Source organism: Bos mutus, chromosome 3, assembly GCF_027580195.1.
Source record: "Bos mutus isolate GX-2022 chromosome 3, NWIPB_WYAK_1.1, whole genome shotgun sequence".
NCBI classification, from domain to species: Eukaryota; Metazoa; Chordata; class Mammalia; order Artiodactyla; family Bovidae; genus Bos; species Bos mutus.
In genome coordinates this window covers 29,447,977-29,466,707 of record NC_091619.1, presented here as the reverse complement: position 1 = coordinate 29,466,707, position 18,731 = coordinate 29,447,977, and the positions used below count along the sequence as shown (strand labels likewise).

At 47.3% G+C, this 18,731-nt stretch overlaps 1 long non-coding RNA gene across 1 annotated transcript in view; it reads right to left on the bottom strand.

The window, feature by feature from the left end:
* Positions 1-6,706: 6,706 nt before the first annotated feature.
* LOC138985846 (uncharacterized) overlaps positions 6,707-18,731 on the bottom strand; it is a 100,480-nt gene continuing 88,455 nt past the window's right edge. Inside the window, exons 2-3 of the long non-coding RNA XR_011462810.1 lie at positions 10,401-10,546; positions 6,707-6,860 (exon numbers count right to left, since the gene is read on the bottom strand). This is a non-coding gene — a long non-coding RNA (uncharacterized lncRNA). The remainder of the gene's footprint in view (positions 6,861-10,400; positions 10,547-18,731) is intronic.

The window sequence follows — 18,731 nt, the reverse complement described above, 5'->3', positions numbered from 1 at the left end:
GGGAGGGAGGAGGGAAAGGGGTTCAGGATGGGGAACACGTGTATACCTGTGGCGGATTCATGTTGATATATGGCAAAACCAATACAATATTGTAAAGTAATTAACCTCCAATTAAAATAAATAAATTTATATTTTAAAAAATTAAAATAAAATCACACACAAAAAAATATCCAGGTGATGCCAAAAAAAATATATATATATATATGTATATATATATATATATATATATATATATATCCCTGGAGATGTAAAAAGCCAGAGAAAATGTGTTTGCCAGAACCACCCCAGCCCCCAACTCTACCCCTAAAAGAGAGGGTAGCACTTTGCTGAGCCTCACTGGGACTGGGAGATGGGCAACGGTTAGACTATAAGAAGAAATCTCAGAGATAAAGCCATCAAAGGAAGGGCATGTCCCAGTTATACTTGCTAGACCATCCCCTTTAACTGTAAGGCTTCTATTTCACTAGGTAGAATGAGTAAGTTTGGACTTACTGAACTGTTGGGGACAACAGGGAAAAGGCAAGACCTGCCACCAACTGCCCATCTCCACTCTTACCCCACCACCCACCCACCCCCCTCCCCCCAAACTTGCTTATAAAAAAATTGCACCAACTGAAAAGGAATCCAAACATGATCTTGCTAAAGGAACCCTGTCTGGGTCTGGCCCTGCTTATCACAGCTATGTCCATACAGTCCTAGTGCAGGGGGCTCCATCCTCCCGTGCTTGCCCCACTGACTTGCTCAGGGCCTGAAGCAGTGGGGTCACAGCAGGGTCCAAGCCTCTTTTCAAAAATCTGAATGAAACTGCTCCTCTGCCTGGCCCTCATGGGGGCGGGGAGAGCACCTCCAACTTGGAGGCAGAGCAGAAGAAGGCTTTGAATTTTTGATTCATTTCACTGTGGAGCTTACAATTGAGTTTGAACAGCAACTCTTCACGCCTCTCATAAGGTTTGTTTCACATCTGTTATGAAATGACGACAATAACGCCGCTCACGGTTATGTGGTCGATGGAGCAGAGGCAATGAGATTGTCGCTGGGCAGGGAGGAAATAACCTCATTTGCTTTGTCTTTTTGATCATGGGAGCAGATAGGAAAATGGGATTTCATGCAGCTTATTTCTTTTTATGCTGCAACTGATGATAATGGCCATTTAACATTTTCTGAGTACCCACAAAGTTTCAAGGCAACAAGGAACCTCTCCCCCCAGCTTAGAAACCAGTTTCAGAAAAGGGGAAGCTCCCAAAGTCATTTCATCCAGGACGTGTGCTTCTGCATGGTATATACATAGAATATTCCAGAATGTTCTGGAGGAATAGGGCCAAGTCTGCCATTTCTCCCACTGGACATTTTGGAACAGGACTTGCACTCAGTGGATTCTCTCTTTAGTGTCAGCCCTACTCTGCACTTCCTCACTCCCCCTACACACAGACACAAAAGGCACACACCTTTGTTACTTTCAAGTCATTTCGTCTGTGTTTTTTGTTGTTGTTGCTTTGCTTTTTTTTTGTTTTTTGGCTGCACTGGGTCTTCTTTGTGAGCATGGGCTTTTCTTTAGTTGCAGAGCCCATGGGCTCTCTAGCTGTGCTGAGCAGGCTTAGCTGCCCTGTGGCATGTGGGGTCTTAGCTCCTGACCAGGGATAGAACCTGAGTCTCCTTCATTGAAAGGTAGTTTCTTAACCACTGGACCACCAGGGAAGTCCCTCAGCCCATTCCATCTTGATATTTGGAGGAGGAGTGGAGAGTGGTACTTGGTAGCTATGGCTGTAAGATCTGACCTTGTCAAATGAGAAGAATCTACACACTCTTCTGCTACCACCACCCCACTAACCCTTTGCTCCAAATCCCACCAAGATCCTCCTGTAAGGATGAAGGGCATGGATAAACTGATTGCACCTAATTAAACACTCTCTTCCCTGGCCTCAGTGCCCTCATCTGTAAAATGCCAAGGTTGGATGAGATAGTGTTCACAGTCTCTTGTCGCTCAGATGTCAAACCCACTCTCAAAGGAAAGTCTAATGCGAAGGCTTCATTAGGACCCAGGATGTGGCCACGCTGAGAGGGAGGCCAGCGCAGCTGTGTCACAGGTTATGGGAAGGCAAGGAAGGAGAAAAGGAAGAGAGGGAAAGCTCAGAAAACTACTTTAAAAAGAGGCATTAAAGTGTGTGAGATTATTTCTTCCAAGCCCTCAACTGAAGCGACTTAAAAGACAGAGCCTGAGTGCCTTGGGCAGGGAAAGCTCCATGATAGGAGCCATCCAGCTGGAGGCTGGGGCTTCAGTGAGCACAGGGAACTCCACAGGTCACAGCAGAGCCCTGCCCTGGGAAGCTGTTTGGCAGGCCCAAGGGGGCAGAGCCACCTGGATACAGGCTCCATCAGCTCTGGGAGCTTTGGTGGGCTCAGTCCCTCAAGGTTCCTGTCCAAATCAAGCCTCCACCATCCATTCTACTCTAAGAGCCTGTAGTGAGACACGGGGACTTTCCTCTCTGGTGCCAGGAGACATGACGACAATCCGGCAGCCTCTAAAAGCACTCAAGTCGGGCAGCAGCATCAGGAGGGAGATGGACGATGTGGTGCGTGTGGGAGGTTTTATGGAGTGCTGGTAATAACCCCTCCATCTCCACAGAGCTTTCCAGTTTATGAAGCCCTCTCCCATCCATTATCTCATTTGAGCCTCCCGAAGCTCTAAGAAGCAGGCAGGTTGGCTGTTATCGTCTTCTGTTTTATAGGTTAAAAATATATACATACTGCAGTGTAGATGAGTTAGGGGACCTGCCCAAGGTCACACAGGCAGCTCGGAACAGAGTAGGGCAATTCCAGCCACTCAGGAGAGGGAAGGCCAGTCTGGCAGGTGGACAGCCCCATGCCTGCTCTGTCTCAGGCCGGGCCATTTGCCTCTTCTGAGTGTCACTGTTTTTATTTGCAAAACTGGGAAATAACAACGTGGGAGTTGAGGCAGATGGTATGCGTAGAGGGTCCAAGCCTGAGTAGACAAAGCAACTTATCTACTCTTTACTTCTACTAGCTTTTAAAAATCTCCTTTCCTTATAGGAATAGGGAATTAAGAGGCAGAAACTATTTTTTTTTAAAACCAAATAAGCTATAAAATAAATAATTACAAGACATATTGTAGAGCACAGGGAATATAGGCAACATTTCATAGTAATGAATATACCATAGTATGAATAGACTATAACATTTAAAAACTGAATCGCTGTATTGTACACCTGAAACTTATACAATAGTGTACATCAACCATACCTCCATTTATAAAAAGTAAAAAAGACTGGGACTTCCCTGGTAGTCCACCAGCTAAGACTCCAAGTTCCCAGTGGAAGGGGCCTGAGTTCGATCCCTAATTGGGGAACTAGATCCCATATGCCACAAATAAAGAGTTGGCATGCCATAGCTAAAGATCCTTCATGCCACAACTGAGACCCAGGGTGGCCAAATAAATAAGGAAATAAAAACAAATAAATATTTTAAAAAATAATATACTTTTTATGTATTTTTAAAAATATACACCTCATTGGTGAGGTAGGGTGGGGAAGTGGGTTCAAGAAGACAGTTTCAAATCCTGCTTGCCAATTCCAGCCTTGTGATCATCGCACAAGTTACTAGAGTCTCTGGCAGAGAAAGGGGAGACCACAATACCAACCTTGTGGGGTCTTCAAAAGTTAAGTGAGAAAACATATAATGCATTGGTCTTAACAAATGCAGTTTCCCCTTTTCCCCCTTCTTTCCACTACAGCACAAGGCAGCCACCTTCACCGAGCCTGACAACAAATCCCAGAACACAAGGCCGTCTCCAAGCCCATGTTGCTTTCTCCATGGCGAAAACACTAATTATTGTTGTTGCTTTTACTTTCCCAGTGTCGACTCTGGCTCAAGTACTGTGTTCAGTGCTATACCTGCATGATATCATTAAGTCCTTACAACTGTTCCAAACTATGAGCCCCATTTCTCTGGATGAGATAACTGAGACACAGGAATTCAGGACCTTGACCAAGTCTTTACAGTTAATAATGACAGAGCTGAGACAGAACTCCAAACCCAGAGCTGTTCACCTAACTAACCTCTGGCTACCATGGGCCTGCTGGGGGTAGGGGGGCGGGGCTGGGCGGGGCGGGGGGTGCGGGCAAAGGCCCTGCTCTTTTCTGTACCGCAGTCACATGGTCCCATGAGGAAGGGGCACTGAGTGCACTGAGAAACACCCTAGCCCAGTTTGTAAGGCCACACTCAATCATTTATGCAAATACCAGCATTCTACTTGCCAAAGAGGATCCAGGTTGAATATCATTTGAGAAGATGGAAAATGTGGATGATCCTGGAAAGCCGATTAGCACATAAAGGAATATTATCCTCTGCCCGAAAAGCCAGGCAGGCACTGGAGATATTAACAAAATTTGCTCTGTGTGCAAACTATTCAATTTTAGAGAATCAGCCAGTGGGTTTCAGAGCAAGAATGAATATGAGGGACTTCCCTGGTGGTCCAGTGGCTAAGACTCTGCTTCCAATCCAGAGGGCCCGGGGTTCAATCCCTGGTCAGGGAACTAGATGTCACATGCCACAACTAAAGACCCTGCGTGCCACATTGAAGATCAAAGACCCTGCGTGCCTCAACTAAAACCCAGCACAGCCCCCCCAAAAAAGGAATGAATATAAGGTGTGGGAACCCCTCTCCTTACCACTTGGAGAAGGATTTAGTGGTAGACCCCCTTCCCTGGCAACTCAGTGGGTCATGACAGGTTAAGTATTTTCACAAAGGCCTAGACACCCATTGCCCAGCACAGAGCTTGGTTTTTGGTAGAGGCTCAAGGGTAGCTGAATCAATGAATGAGTGACTAAATGAATCAAACGAACACTTCTCTTACCAAGAGGTAGGCAAGGAATCTGGAATGTTTTCCAGCACCGTACAATCTCAGGAGACTCAGAGAGAACCCCAGTTCTTAAGGAGACTTGAAAAAGAACTTCCTGACAGTGCAGAGTAAGACAGATGAATAAAGAATGAGGGAGGGCATGTGATTCCTCAAGGTCAGGCCAGGGCCAGAGGACAGTCTTTTCTAGAAACAGAATGACATCTACTGTGAGAATCCTAAAGAAAGTAGAGAAACTGAACAAGAAAGTCAGTCTAAGTGAGATACAAGATGTTAATATTTGACTTTTAGCCTATTTTTCTAGATGCTGAAGTATTAGGAAAATCAGGAATGTCCACCCTTTTCCTGGTCAGGAGCTTCTGCTCTCTGACGCTGACCTCACCCCAAATCTCACCAGGTTCTACAGGACCCAGTCTGAGGCACAGTCCATACCAGTCACTCCCACAGAACAATGCTTATCTGGATGTGGCTGTTTGCCTGCTCCAGATTCATATTTTTAAAACCCCTTCTCTAAAACTGCAGTAAAAGCTACAATTCAGAGAGTGCTTGATATGCGCCAGGAGCTGGGCTACAGGCTCACATTCCTTATCTCGATTTAACCCTCAGAATAACTCAATGGAATTGATACATAATTTGCACCTTCTTACTTAGTTTGACTCAGGTCGCATGTTGAATAAATGAAGAATCCAGAATTGAGAGGCCCAAGGCACTAAAAAGATTATGGCATTCCCTTGAAATATAATGCAAAAGAAAAACAAAACTAGACAATAAAACAAATGTAAAGAAATTCACAAAGTTCTTAGTTTCTCCACGATTTTAAAAAATACAGATAATAATAAAAAATACTTTGTAAACTATTGATTAACCTACCAGAATACAACCCTGAAGAAGGAAATGGCTACCCACTACAGTATTTTGCCTTGAGAATCCCATGGACAGAGGACCTGAAAGGCTACTTGGGTCACAAAGAGTCTGTCACAACTGAGTGGCTAAGGACGCAGGCACCAGAATACAAACCCCATTCTGTCTACTCCGATCCCGAGTTCTTAACCTCAGTGCTCCATTGCTAGGTGGACTTTGCTTTATCCCCAAATCCAGTGTTTCCAGAGCTCTTAGAGGCCCAAACATTTGTTTCTTCTCAGAGGAGATCACAAAGTAGATATTGCAAAAGGCGTGGGGTAGGGGGAGGAGGGGAGAAGTGATTGAGGTTGTTCGAGTTCAAATCCCGGGAAAGAGATTACAGGAAATCTGCGGGTTCTCCAGCCAGTTGGGCTCCTTATCTGAGCCAAAGTAATCACTTGCAGAAGGGTGAAGCCATCCATTGCTGCAGCCACTGTGGGAGGAGGCTTCTCTTTATCTCGCCAGGAGCAGAAGTGCTTTCGGCTTTGCAATCAACTTCTGTGAAGGAGCTGCCACTCAGGCTTGGCTAGGGTTTGTGAACAGGTTTGTTTCCTGTCCTTGCAGTAGACAGGAAATGAGTTGGGGTGGGACCTGAAGGACCCTGTCAGGGTGAAGCATGTAGGTGTGTGCTGGTACCACCTTCCTCACTTTGGATAAGCTGATTCCGATCCCTCCCTGGGATGCACGAATTCAAGGAACTTGGATGAGAGGGCTCAGGTTGACTAACATGTGTATGTCAAATCTGACAGACTTCATTCTTTCTACTGTATTTTATTTAAGAGGCACTTTCTCTTGTGTCTTCCCTGTCCCCCATCACCACCACCCCTCCACTAACACACAACATTTAAAGAATCACTCCAGTCAGTCTGGAGGGGAACATACCAGTGCCTATGTTTGCGGAATGTGACAGCTGAAGGGCCAGAGCAGGTGCTAAACCTCAGCTGGGACAATCACATTTCTCTTCCACAAACATGGACTTGAAGAACCAGAACATGAGTTGGTGGCTCTGGAGCTTAGAGAGAAGACTGATGCTGAGGCAGGGTGACCGTATTCTGCCATGCACACAAAAGAGCAGAGGAGGCTTGTCTGCAGAGAAAGAAGAAGGAAGCAAATACACAGAAAAAAGATGAGACCACACAGCGGGGCAGTAGTTGTCCCTGGCCCTGACGGTCTCCTAGCCCCTGGTTCCCAACTCTAATGAAGCCCAAATTTATGCCCTACCCTTGGGTCTAGGGTCATCAACATCCCCATAGAGCCTCCTTCTTCCTTAAGCTCCTCTGAGTTGGTTTCCATTATTCGCAATTAAAAAAAAAAAAAAGGAGTCTTGAAAACCAATTAACATTATCATTCAGATTAAGAGTCTACTAATGGTTATTGAATACCTATTATGTGCCAGGCATGGTTCCAGAATCATTGCCATGATTCATCTCACTTATCATCATCTTTATCAGCAGCATCATGAACACTAGTATCAGACGTGTTTACAGAGTTTAGGCTAGACTGAAAGACAGTGACACTAGCTAGGTCCATGTCCCCTGACAGATTATTCTAGACAGGCATTCTGATGTGAAGACAGACGCACAGGGCATTAAATCAAGGCACAAAAAGGCAATGAGATATTTGCCTCATTATCAGGTTAGGAAGAAGGAGGAAGGCAAGAGCCAGGCAGGGAAGACAAGAAGGCAGCATCAGGCAGTCTAGGTCGGGGTGGAAGCCGAATCCCAGGGATGAATGGAAAACTCAGTTTAAACAAGGATATTCATAGCAAGGGACAGGAAAGAGGCCGAAGGACCGTCAGCCCTGGGGTCTGCTTCACAGTTTGGCAGGTATCAGTGCGTCTCTGAATTCAAGGAGGAAGGAGGTGGGGGAAACAGGGGACATCAGAGGCAGATGGCAGGGTGGAAGGGCTGAGAGAAGATGGACCCAGAGAAATCTTCAGTGCTAATATTGATCCATCTGGTAGATCTCAATATGCAGCCAGTATGCCAGAAGCAGCAGACAGGTGGCAGGAAAGAGGCTGGAAGAGATAAACATTCAAAGGGGTAAAGCACTCAGGAGAGAGTGGAAGTAAAGGCAGAGAGAGGGCCCAAGGAAACTACACGGAGAGGAAAGAGGCAGAAGAAGATGTTAGACAGCATATTGGGTTGGCCAGAAAGTTTGCTTGAGTTTTGTCATAACATCTTATGGGAAATCTCAAATGAACTTTTTGGCCAATCCAGTAGTAAGCTCAGGGCATGGTCAGAGGCAGGGAGGGACAAAGGCTAAAACATATAAAGAAAGACAAAGGGACACCAAGACAGAGAATGATAGGGAGTCAAAGACAGATGTGGAAATTTCTGAAAAAGATGGAAATACCAGACCACCTTACCTGCCTCCTGAGAAACCTGTATGCAGATCAAGAAGCAACAGTTAGAATCAGACATGAAACAATGGACTGGTTCCAAATTGGGAAAGAAGTACATCAAGACTGTATATTGTGACCGTGCTTATTTAACTTATATGCAGAGTACATCATGTGAATTGCCAGGCTGGATGAAGCACAAGCCTGAATCAAGATTGCTGGGAGAAATATCAATAACCTCAGATATGCAGGTGACACCACCCTTATGGCAGAAAGTGAAGAGGAACTAAAGAGCCTCTTGATGAAGGTGAAAGAGGAGAGTGAAAAAGCTGGCTTAAAACTCAACATTCAAAAAACAAAGATCATGGCATCCGGTCCCATCACTTCATGGCAAATAGATGGGGAAACAAGGGAAATAGTGACAGGCTTTATTTTCTTAGGCTCCAAAATCACTGCATATGGTGACTGCAGCCAGAAATTAAAAGACACTTGCTCCTTGGAAGAAAAGCTATGACAAACCTAGATAGCACAGTAAAAAGCAGAGATACTAGTTTGCCCACCAAAGTCTGTCTAGTCAAAGCTATGGTTTTTCCAGTAGAGTCATGTATGGATGTGAGAGTTGGACCATAAAGAAGGCTGAGCACCAAAGAATTGATGCTTTTGAACTGTGGAGAAGACTCTTGTGGTGCCTTGGACTGCAAGGAGGTCAAACCAGTCAATCCTAAAAGAAATCAATCCTGAATATTCATTGGAAGGACTGATGCTGAAGCTGACATTCCAATACTTTAGCCACTTGGTACAAAGAGCACTCATTAGAAAAGACCATGTTGCTGGGAAAGATTGAAGGCAGAAGGAGAAGGGGATGACAGAGGATGAGATGGTTGGATGGCATCACCGACTCAATGGACATGAGTTTGAGCAAGCTCTGGGAGATGAAGGACAGGGAAGCCTGGCGTGCTGTCGTCCATGTGGTCACAAAGAGCTGGGCATGACTGAGCAACTGAACAACAAGAAAGACAGATGAGACAGAGGTAGTACAGAAGGGGAAGATAGGGAGGAACAGTCAAAGTTTTGGTGAGGACAAGGTCAGCAGAACCCCTGAGAAAGGGGGACTCTCCTAGCCTGCCCACTATCTTCCTGGAAAACAATTCCATTCTCTTAGTCGTTCTGGCTGCAAACATGAAGAGCTTTTCCTCTCCTCCATTCTATGTATGGACAGTTGAGCGCTATACATTGCCATTATTTCTTCCAAATGTCATACCCTCTCCACCCCTCTCCACCCTCACATCCCCCTAGGTGACTGACACTGGAGGACCGTCCTGCCTCCAGACTCTTGACGGTCTTTATCCAGGTCCCAATAACAATCATCTTGCCACTTACCTAGTGCTTTACAAAGAACTTATGAGATGACCTCTGATCTTCCCAACTGGTCTGTAAGTTAGTTAACTTTATTATACCCACTCGACAAATCTATTCATTCATTAAGCCATTATTTCTTGAGAACTGTCCTCAGTCCCACGCTCAGAGCTGAGGAGTCAGCACTGAACATGACAGGTACAACTCCTGGACCTGTAGCTATCAGACAAGTAATTACAACTGTGATAAGTGCCACAAGGGAGAAGCAGAGGTGCCATAAAATAAAGTATGACAGAGGCCGGACTTAATCGGAGTATCAGAGAGGTGACATTTCAGCTGAGCTCTGAAGAAGAGGGAAGTCTGGAGACTTTCTTAGATTTGCCCAGGGTCTAGACACTACAGATCTGGGCTCAGAACTGTCATCTTTGAACTGTTAGTGCCGTGGTCTGATCTCTATGCCACTGTGCCCCTGGGCAGGCCATCTTGCTAGGAGTGGATATGTAGAGGCAGGCATGACTCTCTTGCTTTCAGGGGAAATGTAAGAGAGTTCCAGAACCTCAGTGGCTCTCTCTGGGCCTCTCATATCAGCCCAAACTCCTCTGCCTGGATCCCCAGGACCCCAGACTCCAGCCACACCCCACTCATTCAACTTTCTCCCCCACTGTTCTGCAGTACATGCCCTGGACACTAGAAAAGCCTTTCTCTAGCCCCGGGATTATAGCAATAAATTTCCATTAAATGACTCAACTGCTCCCCTCTCCATCTCCTTCCCATCCCAGGATGTGGGACATTATTGAATTCATTTGTATATTTGTTCCTTCACTCAGCACTCTTAAGCCTCTGCTATATGCCAAGCATACATCCTGCTCATGCCATTTCTCCTTGAATTTTCATTTTCTTTACTTTTCATTAATGTAAATCCTACTTACCTGGAGTCTTGTCTCCTTCAAATCCTTGACACAATATGATGAAAGGAGTAGGGAACTCAAAATCACACTGGTGATCAAATCAACTTATGGCTTAAATTTTCTTAATCTCAGTTGTTCCATCTTTAAAATGGTGAAATAATGACTGCCTACAACAGAAATGTTGCCATAAGAATCAGAATAACCAAAATAAGGTAAATTTCTATAAAAGCACTTTGTAAGTTACCATCCAATTTAATGAACTCATCCATTAATGGACTCCAGTGGCACTCCGCTCCAGTACTCTTGCCTGGAAAATCCCATGGATGGAGGAGCCTGGTAGGCTGCAGTCCATGGGGTCACGAAGAGTCAGACACGACTGAGCGACTTCCCTTTCACTTTTCACTTTCATGCATTGGAGAAGGAAATGGCAACCCACTCCAGTGTTCTTGCCTGGAGAATCCCAGGGACGGGAAGCCTGGTGGGCTGCCGTCTATGGGGTCACACAGAGTCGAACATGACTGAAGTGGCTTAGTAGCAGCAGCAGTAGCAGTAGCTCAGCAGGAACCCTCTCTTTTTCACACTTCTATTTTGCACACTCAAGACCTTATGTCCTCTCAACTTCAATCATTGGGTTAGTCTTCTTTCCTCAACTAGATTGCAAGCAGTATGAGGGGTGGAGACACAGCACACACTTTCATATCCCCCAGGGTGTCTAGGGACGTGCAGGGCAGTTAGTGAACGCCACCCAGGTTTGTTGATGGAGCTCCCCTGATGTGTCAGCACCATGGCCAGGGAGGGTTTGCCTCCGCCTCCAGAAAGGGGAAGAGGCAGGCAGAAGAACTCACACTTGACCCCTGGCCACTAACTACCCAGAGCTGAGACCTAAAGGGATGTCAGAGAGATGGTAGCCCAGTTCTTCATGCCATCTGACCTCAGGCTATCCAGGCGCCAGAGCGGCCAGGGGACCTAGTGCCCCCACATCTTAGAAATAAGAACCACCAGCCAATAGATTGATTTGGGGCTGTAGCTTGTTTTTCTAGCAATTGCTGGAGTTCCTGTTCTCTTTGCCAGCGTGGCTGAAGCTTTTCTATAACCCTCGGGTTATAGCAATGAATTTCCATTTAGCCATGACAAATGACTTTGCTGCTCCCCTCTCTCTCCACCGGGCCCCCCTCCTTGTTCTGAAGTCTCCCTCTTAGAGGTAGCTCGAGGGCCTTCCCTTAATGTGACGGGAGCAGGTACTGGCACTTGCAGTCCTCAGAGCTGGTATCACTCCAGAACAGGCTGATTATGATGCAGAGGGGAGAGAGGCTGGGGTAGGGGAAAGACGATGAGAAGAGGAAGATGAGAGCTGGGTTGCAGTGTGAGCCAGCTTTGCCCAGGTAAGTCACTGATGACATTGGTGAGGGCACAAGAACTGGAAGAGGAAATCTGAGTAAGAGGCTGACGGACAGAGGCGAAAGAAGGAAGAGGCAAAAGATGTTCATTAGTTCCATTGATTCAGGGGAAAGACAAGTGATTAAATAATTCACCCCCAAGGAAGAGGCTCCTGCTCCTGCTTCCTTCCTTGGCAAGAATCAGAGATAATTTCTTAGCCCAGTGGCTCTGCCTTGTTCCACCTGAGCTGGGGTTCATCATGAGGGAGAGGGGGTGGGAGAGTGGGGCTCCACAGCCAGCTCTCAGCAATGAGACCTAATGGAGGGCAACGCCCCAGAGTGGATGGTCCCCCTAGTGGGCTCCCTCTTGGCTTGGAATTTTAACATGGAGCATAGGTACACTCAGCTGTATTAGGCCTCCTTCCTTGAGCCCAGGCCAGGAGACTGAGGAGCTAGGGGGCAGAAAGGCAGGAGGGGACAGGTACAAGCTGACAAGGGCATCCTCAAAGTGAATGGTCTTCAGTCACAGAGTCAGAAGTCAACTGTGAAAATGTTCAGAAGGGCAAGAAGACAGCCTTTGTGTTGTGTCCGCTGTGTGCTATGCTTCAGTTTGATTGACTGACTTCTTTGCACCTGCCAGGCCCAGAGATGTAGGGTAGGGGAGACACAGTCCCTCGGGGATCCCTCAGTTTAGCTGGGGAGACACAGGGTCAAGTTATTTCCATATAATATGGTAAAGGCCAAGCCTGGGGGATGTACCAGGGCTGAGGGCAGTGCCAAGGCTTTCTGGAAGGTTTCCCAGAGAAATAAGGTGGGCCCTGGAGCCAGGCCCTGGAGCTGGCCCTGCTCATGTAAACTGGTTCAGAAGGTGCCCCTAGGTCTGCTGTTGCAGATGCTCTAGCCCACACTATAGAGTTAGATTTGCCAGTTCACAAGCTTCCCAGATTTCACCCTTCTCTCTCCTACTCCCTTCTGCAGCCCCACAATCCCTGCTAAGGATAAGGAAGTCTCATACCCCAGGCCCCACCTGCTGGAACAAGGTGTACTCCAAGCATGTGACAGGAGAACTTCAGAAATTCAAACCATCCCTCATCCAGATTTCCACAGCGGGACTTGGCCCTGCCAACTCATTGCCATGTTTCAGCAGGTACAAGGCAACTCTTAGAGACATCCTTTCAATGCACTCTTCAGGATATAAAGCCTTAGGATAAAGTACAAATTCAGATTGGGGAGACAAAAAAGTCCAGCTGCCCTTGGGCCACTCCTGCCCCCAGCAAAGTAGGAGAAAGACTTCTTCCCACCCTTAATCCTCCCACGTCCTTCTCTCATATTTGGCCAGGTACATCCACTGCCTTTTCAACCAAGGATTTAGTAGCAGCTAACTCAGAATATATGGCACCCCACTCCAGTACTCTTGCCTGGAAAATCCCTTGGACGGAGGGGCCTGGTAGACTGCAGTCCATGGGGTCACTAGGAGTCAGACACGACTGAGCGACTTCATTTTCACTTTTCACTCTCATGCATTGGAGAAGGAAATGGCAACCCACTCCAGTGTTCTTGCCTGGAGAATCCCAGGGACGGGAAGCCTGGTGGGTTGCCATCAATGGGGTCACGCAGAGTCGGACACGACTGAAGCGACTTAGCAGCAGTAGCAGCAGCAACTCAGAATATGGGCTTCCCTGGTGGCTCAGTGATAAAGAATCTGCCTGCCAATGCAGGAGTCACAGGTTCGATTCCTGGGTCGGGATGGTCCCCTGGAGAAGGAAATGGCAACCCACTCCAGTATTCTTGCCTGGGAAATCCCATGGACAGAGGAGCCCAGCAGGCTGGTCCATGGAGTCACGAGAGTTGGACACAACTGAGCAACTAAACAATAACAATTCAGAGTATGAGCAGACCTTTTCTCTTGGGAAAGTATTTTGAAGAGAACCGAAAATCCGGAACTCCCAAGACAGCAGAAGAAGAAGTTAGGCAGTCATATCATTTATCCCAAATTTCTAAGAAAAACTGCACATCCTCCCTCTTCCTGTCATGTGATTCCAACTCCGGCTTCCCAGGTAAGCATTGCAGAGTCTCAGAAGCTCCTGGAGAGCTTTGCTGTGGCTCTGCTTCCTCTCTGCATGGCAACACACCTGAATTAAAAACCTCAAATGTCTAGGATGGAGAGACCCCCTTCTTCCCTCTCACCTGAGCAATATCAACTTTCCGCCCTGATTTTTCTACCCAACTTCCTAGACTGAGCCAGGTTGCATTATCCATTTGCTCAGATGAAGCATGTGGTTTGACTGTTCCCTCCACCACACAACCCTCCCCCCCTACACACACACACATCAGATACACACATAGCAGGCTCCCTGGAAGGCAATCCAACAACTGGATCAATGTTAGCCGAATCCAGTGAATTTTAAATACTTGCAGTTTTTTCTTCCCAATAGTTGCAGCCAAAGCTGCCCATGGCCAACTCAGCAACCTGGGTTTTCTTGAAGTAACTACTTCACACATGTGCACATATACATATTCACAGAATCCTTCTTTAATCTGGGCTGGGGTTAAAAAAGGAAAGGGGGCAGACAGAGTGTGGCCAGCATGGGCATGGTCATGGCTAGGAGTAGACTGATGGGCTGACCCCATGACTGAGAGGTTTTTTACACCCTTTTATTCTCTTTCTCAATTGAAAACTATTTAAAGTAGCTACCACGTTCTACAACTGAGATCCCAGTGCTAAGAACTGGGAAGCATTACAAGGTCTCCTCTCCCTTAACATTCACTTTCTCTAGGAATTGAAGCTTACAAGGGACCTGAGACACCACCTAAGCCAAACCCCAGAAGTGCAAATGTGGAAGTAGCTTAACAAGGTCAAAGTTATTTTAGAACCTAAAGACCCTGGTCACCTGGCTCCCAGAATTAGGTCTTTGAATGGTCACACAGCCATTGGTTCTTCCCAAATTATGTATAAGAGAGAGGAAAAGAAAGACACAAGCTGACAGATGGAAACATTCACAATGATAGGCAGGAGAGCTCTTCTATATTGCAAAAATCCATCGGAAAACATTTGTTGATCAGCTACTCTGTGTTTGATGTTTTTCAAGGCACCGTGGAGAGTGAAAAAGAGGAATAAAGCAAAGAAGCCCCTAATACAGGGCCCCAACCAGAGTCAAAGGTGCTCATTAAATATTTGCTCTGTTACACTGAGCGTGATAATAGTAACCAATATTTATTGCTTACTGTGTGTCAGAGACACTGTTCTAAGCTCCAAGTGTAGGCATGCATGCTAAGTCGCTTCAGCTGTGTCCAACTCTGTGATCCTATGGACTGTAGCCTGCCAGGATCCTCTGTCCTTGGGATTCTCCAGGCAAGAATACTGGGGTGAGTTGCCATACATCCTCTAGGGGATCTTCCCAACCTAGGGATCAAACCCTCGTCTTACATCTCCTGCACTGGCAGTTCTTTACCACTAGCACCAAATAAGAAGCCCCCTCTAAGCTCCATACATGCATTTATCTCATTCATTCCTCACCACAACCTTAGATCAGGTATTTCTACCTACCATTTTTCAAAAGATGAAACTGAAACGGAGAGAGGTTAAGCCCAAGGTCATATACCCGGTAAGTGGTAGTAGGGTTGTGCATTCAGTCACCAGCTTATAGAAGAAACAAGACAGCCATAGTCCATGTCCAACTGTGGCACTTAGACCCTGTGTGACTTGAGATCAGTCAGCAACTTGCTTTACCTCTCTGAACCTCATGGGGAAAACGGCAGAACACTGACTCCTTTGTGCCGCTGCTATGAGGTTTAATCAGCTCTTGCCTAGCAGAGCCCAAACATTCACCATTCATTCATGCTGCATAACACACCCCTTGGAGAGTTCAGTAGAGGGAAGAAGAACTACACACACACACACACACACACACACACATAAAACCAAAATCAAGGAGTGCCTCCACTTTCTCACTGTCATGACCACCTTCCTAAGGTTATTGTGAGGACAGACCCAAGTTCATACAGAAGAGCACTTAGCAGAGAACTTGGCTCAAAGTGTGTGTTTAGGAAATGTTGGCTGCTATCATGATATTTCACTATATCATCGCCATTATTACTACAGGATATAGAAATTTACTACCACTGGGGCTTCTGAAAACTGGGCTAGAGTGTTGGAGAAAGCTTTACAAAGGGTCCAGGCTGGACCATGAGTGATGACTGAGATTTATAAGGCCACTGAGAAGCATAGTATTTCAGACTCACAGAAGACAGAGAAACAGAATTCCAGCCTCCTGGTGGCAGCAGGAGCACATATGCAGGCCTTGAGGAATGGGCCCTGCTTCCTCTCAACTGTGGGAGGTGGCATAACAGCAGGAGTCCTTCTCCGTGGCCTGGCTTTGAGACCACCAACCCTGGGAGGTGTCTGACCTTCCTGGAAGTGATCAAATCAGCTGGTCTTATGCTCATAAAGAACTTAGAAAGCTGCATCCCAGGAGCCTAGCAGGGCCACTTCTCTGCTGTACCTCTGAAAGGGGCAGGGTACCTTCTCCCAAAAAGCCCCCAAATAGGCCCTTGGCAGCATCGTCTCACCGGCCCCACCTCTCCAGGGCCCCAGCCATGCTGACAACTGTTGCTGGTTGGATGTGGGATTTGTGTGCTCTTTACACTGCCGACTTATTCTTGAACCTGAAAGCTTTACTGGTGGTTAAATCCCAGCATCGGGCTGCCGTTCGTGTCCCCGAGTGGAGGAAGGAGAAACAGAGCTTTAATGCTCTGTGAAAAGCAGGGCCTGAATCATTTATGAATGGGCATCACAGGAAGCCCAGAGCCAGTGCTAGGACAAGGGCTGCTTCCAGAAGGAAAAGGTTTGTTGTGGAAGGCCCAGCTCTGCCCTCACCCCAGCAATCCATAAGCGCTCGTTAGCAGGATCACATCAATCGCTCCCCTCGTCATTAAAGGATGTGGTGGCAGTGGGGGGCGTTGTGAGGGAAGGCTGCTGGCGGCGTTAGGACAAAGCCAGAGCGGACAGTTATCTCTCTGTGATAAGTGAGAAGCTCTGTCCTGGCCACTTGGCTTATTTAGCTTTAGCTTTGTTCTTGCTGGAATGTTTTTCAAGTTACCCATGACTCTTCAGGGGCTCGCTGACCAGGCCTTGGGAGATGCCCATTGGTATATGGGTTGTTTCAAGTGAACAACCCAAGCGGATTGTGGATTTCAGCCACTTTTTTCAATCCCAACATCAGTTGAGTAATGTGCAGATGGAGAGTCAAATAGCTCCTATGATTTTTTTTCTTGGAGCCACTAGCTCAAAATCTTCATTAGAAAGGTTATAATCAGAAAACAGAATGTTTTATTTTAGAATCATGGAATTACAACACTGAAAGGAACAGGAGGGAAACAGAGCAAGACTGAGTACCGTGAGCATCCGCAGTCAGGTCCTCCTCTGCCCAAACCACCCCGTTCCCTTCATCTTCAGCCCCTTTATAGGATGCGAAATACAGTGCCACTCTTAGTGCTTCCCATGACTGAAAGGACTTCATACTTTCCAGCCACCATGGACTAACTGCCACTTGGTGCACATGTCCTTGTGGAGGCCGAAACCCTGGGGTACAGACAGGGACAGAGCTACCCCCAGAGAGGGCTCGGTAGTGCTGGCCTGGAGCCCATACCTACATCTTCCCCATCCCTCAGCACCTCTCTGAGGAACCCAGACTCACATCTTCCCCATCCCTCAGCAGCTCTCTGAGCAATACTGCAACCCAAGCAGGACCAAGAAGTCTGGTCTCAGAGCACTGCCAGGACTCTTTCCACATTTGAGAAAATGAGGCAACCTCCCTGTTCTGCCAGTCTCGCAGAGCTAGCCTCTTTCCACTTCTGAGAAAATGAGGTGAGCTCCCTGTTCTGCTGGCCTCCCAGAGCTGCTGGGACGCTCCTGGAGGCAGTGTTGATGGTGGGCCCTTACATCTGGGAAAAAAGGGTGTCACTCGTACGCTGGCTGTATCACCAACAAACTGCAGGACTGGGAGTAACTTCATAGTCCTGCCCTTCAGGGTCCTTGTCCCTGGCATGAAGGAGGTGATGACTCCTAAGATCTGCCTGACACTGCGATTCTGGGCTGACCCCACCCCCAGGCCCTAGGACTCCTGGGCTCAGGTGGCCTTGGGAGAAACCCGAAGGGATGTGGAAGGGGGGGCATCAGGGATATCTGTCCAACCTGCCCCATAAGAGACGTCCTCACCCTTAGCAAGAGCCCAGACCAGTAGATGGGTGCTAAGGAGAATCACCCACAGACTCCTCCCTACCCAGGCCTAGGCAGTCTCTCCAACAGTGAAGGGAACGTTGCAACATGACTGTCAGGCTCTCCCCGGAGCTCAGGGAGAGTCAGGTGGACCAAACTGCTATCTCCACCCTCCCACAGAGGAGAACATCTTTCCCTTCTCTCTACTTTTTTAAGCTTGAAGATCATCCTAACAGCTCCTGAGGAATATTAACCAAATGCCAAATCCAAGTCAATCTAGAGCCCCGGTGAAATCTGAGTGATGCCTTGGCCAGGCAGAGTGAGAGCGGGAAGGGAGGAGTGCCCTGGAGGTTGAAGGGGAAGGAGGACAGAGCCCTGAGGCCAGTATAGACACCATCCATCCTGGGGTGAGTCCTAGGGGAGGTAGTCTAGTACAGCCCAAGATACGAAATCAAGAGGGCTCTCTGACACACAGAGAGCTGAGAGCCTGGGCAGGAAAATGAGGCTTTGAAAAGAAGAGTCTTTTAGTAGAAAACAGGGTAATCCTGGAAAACTGTCCCAGGAGCTGGAAAGGATTGGCCATCTGTCAGCTCGCCCCACCTTAGGCCTCAGCTACTCATGTGAGAGTGCAGCAGTTTGCAGGGGGGCACCCTCAGGAGGCCAAGCTGGGAGTGCTGCCCCCAGCTAACAAGCCTAGGTTCCTGGCAAAGGGACTCCTCTGGAAAGAAGGCATGGCGGGTAGAAGAGAAATTGCTGATT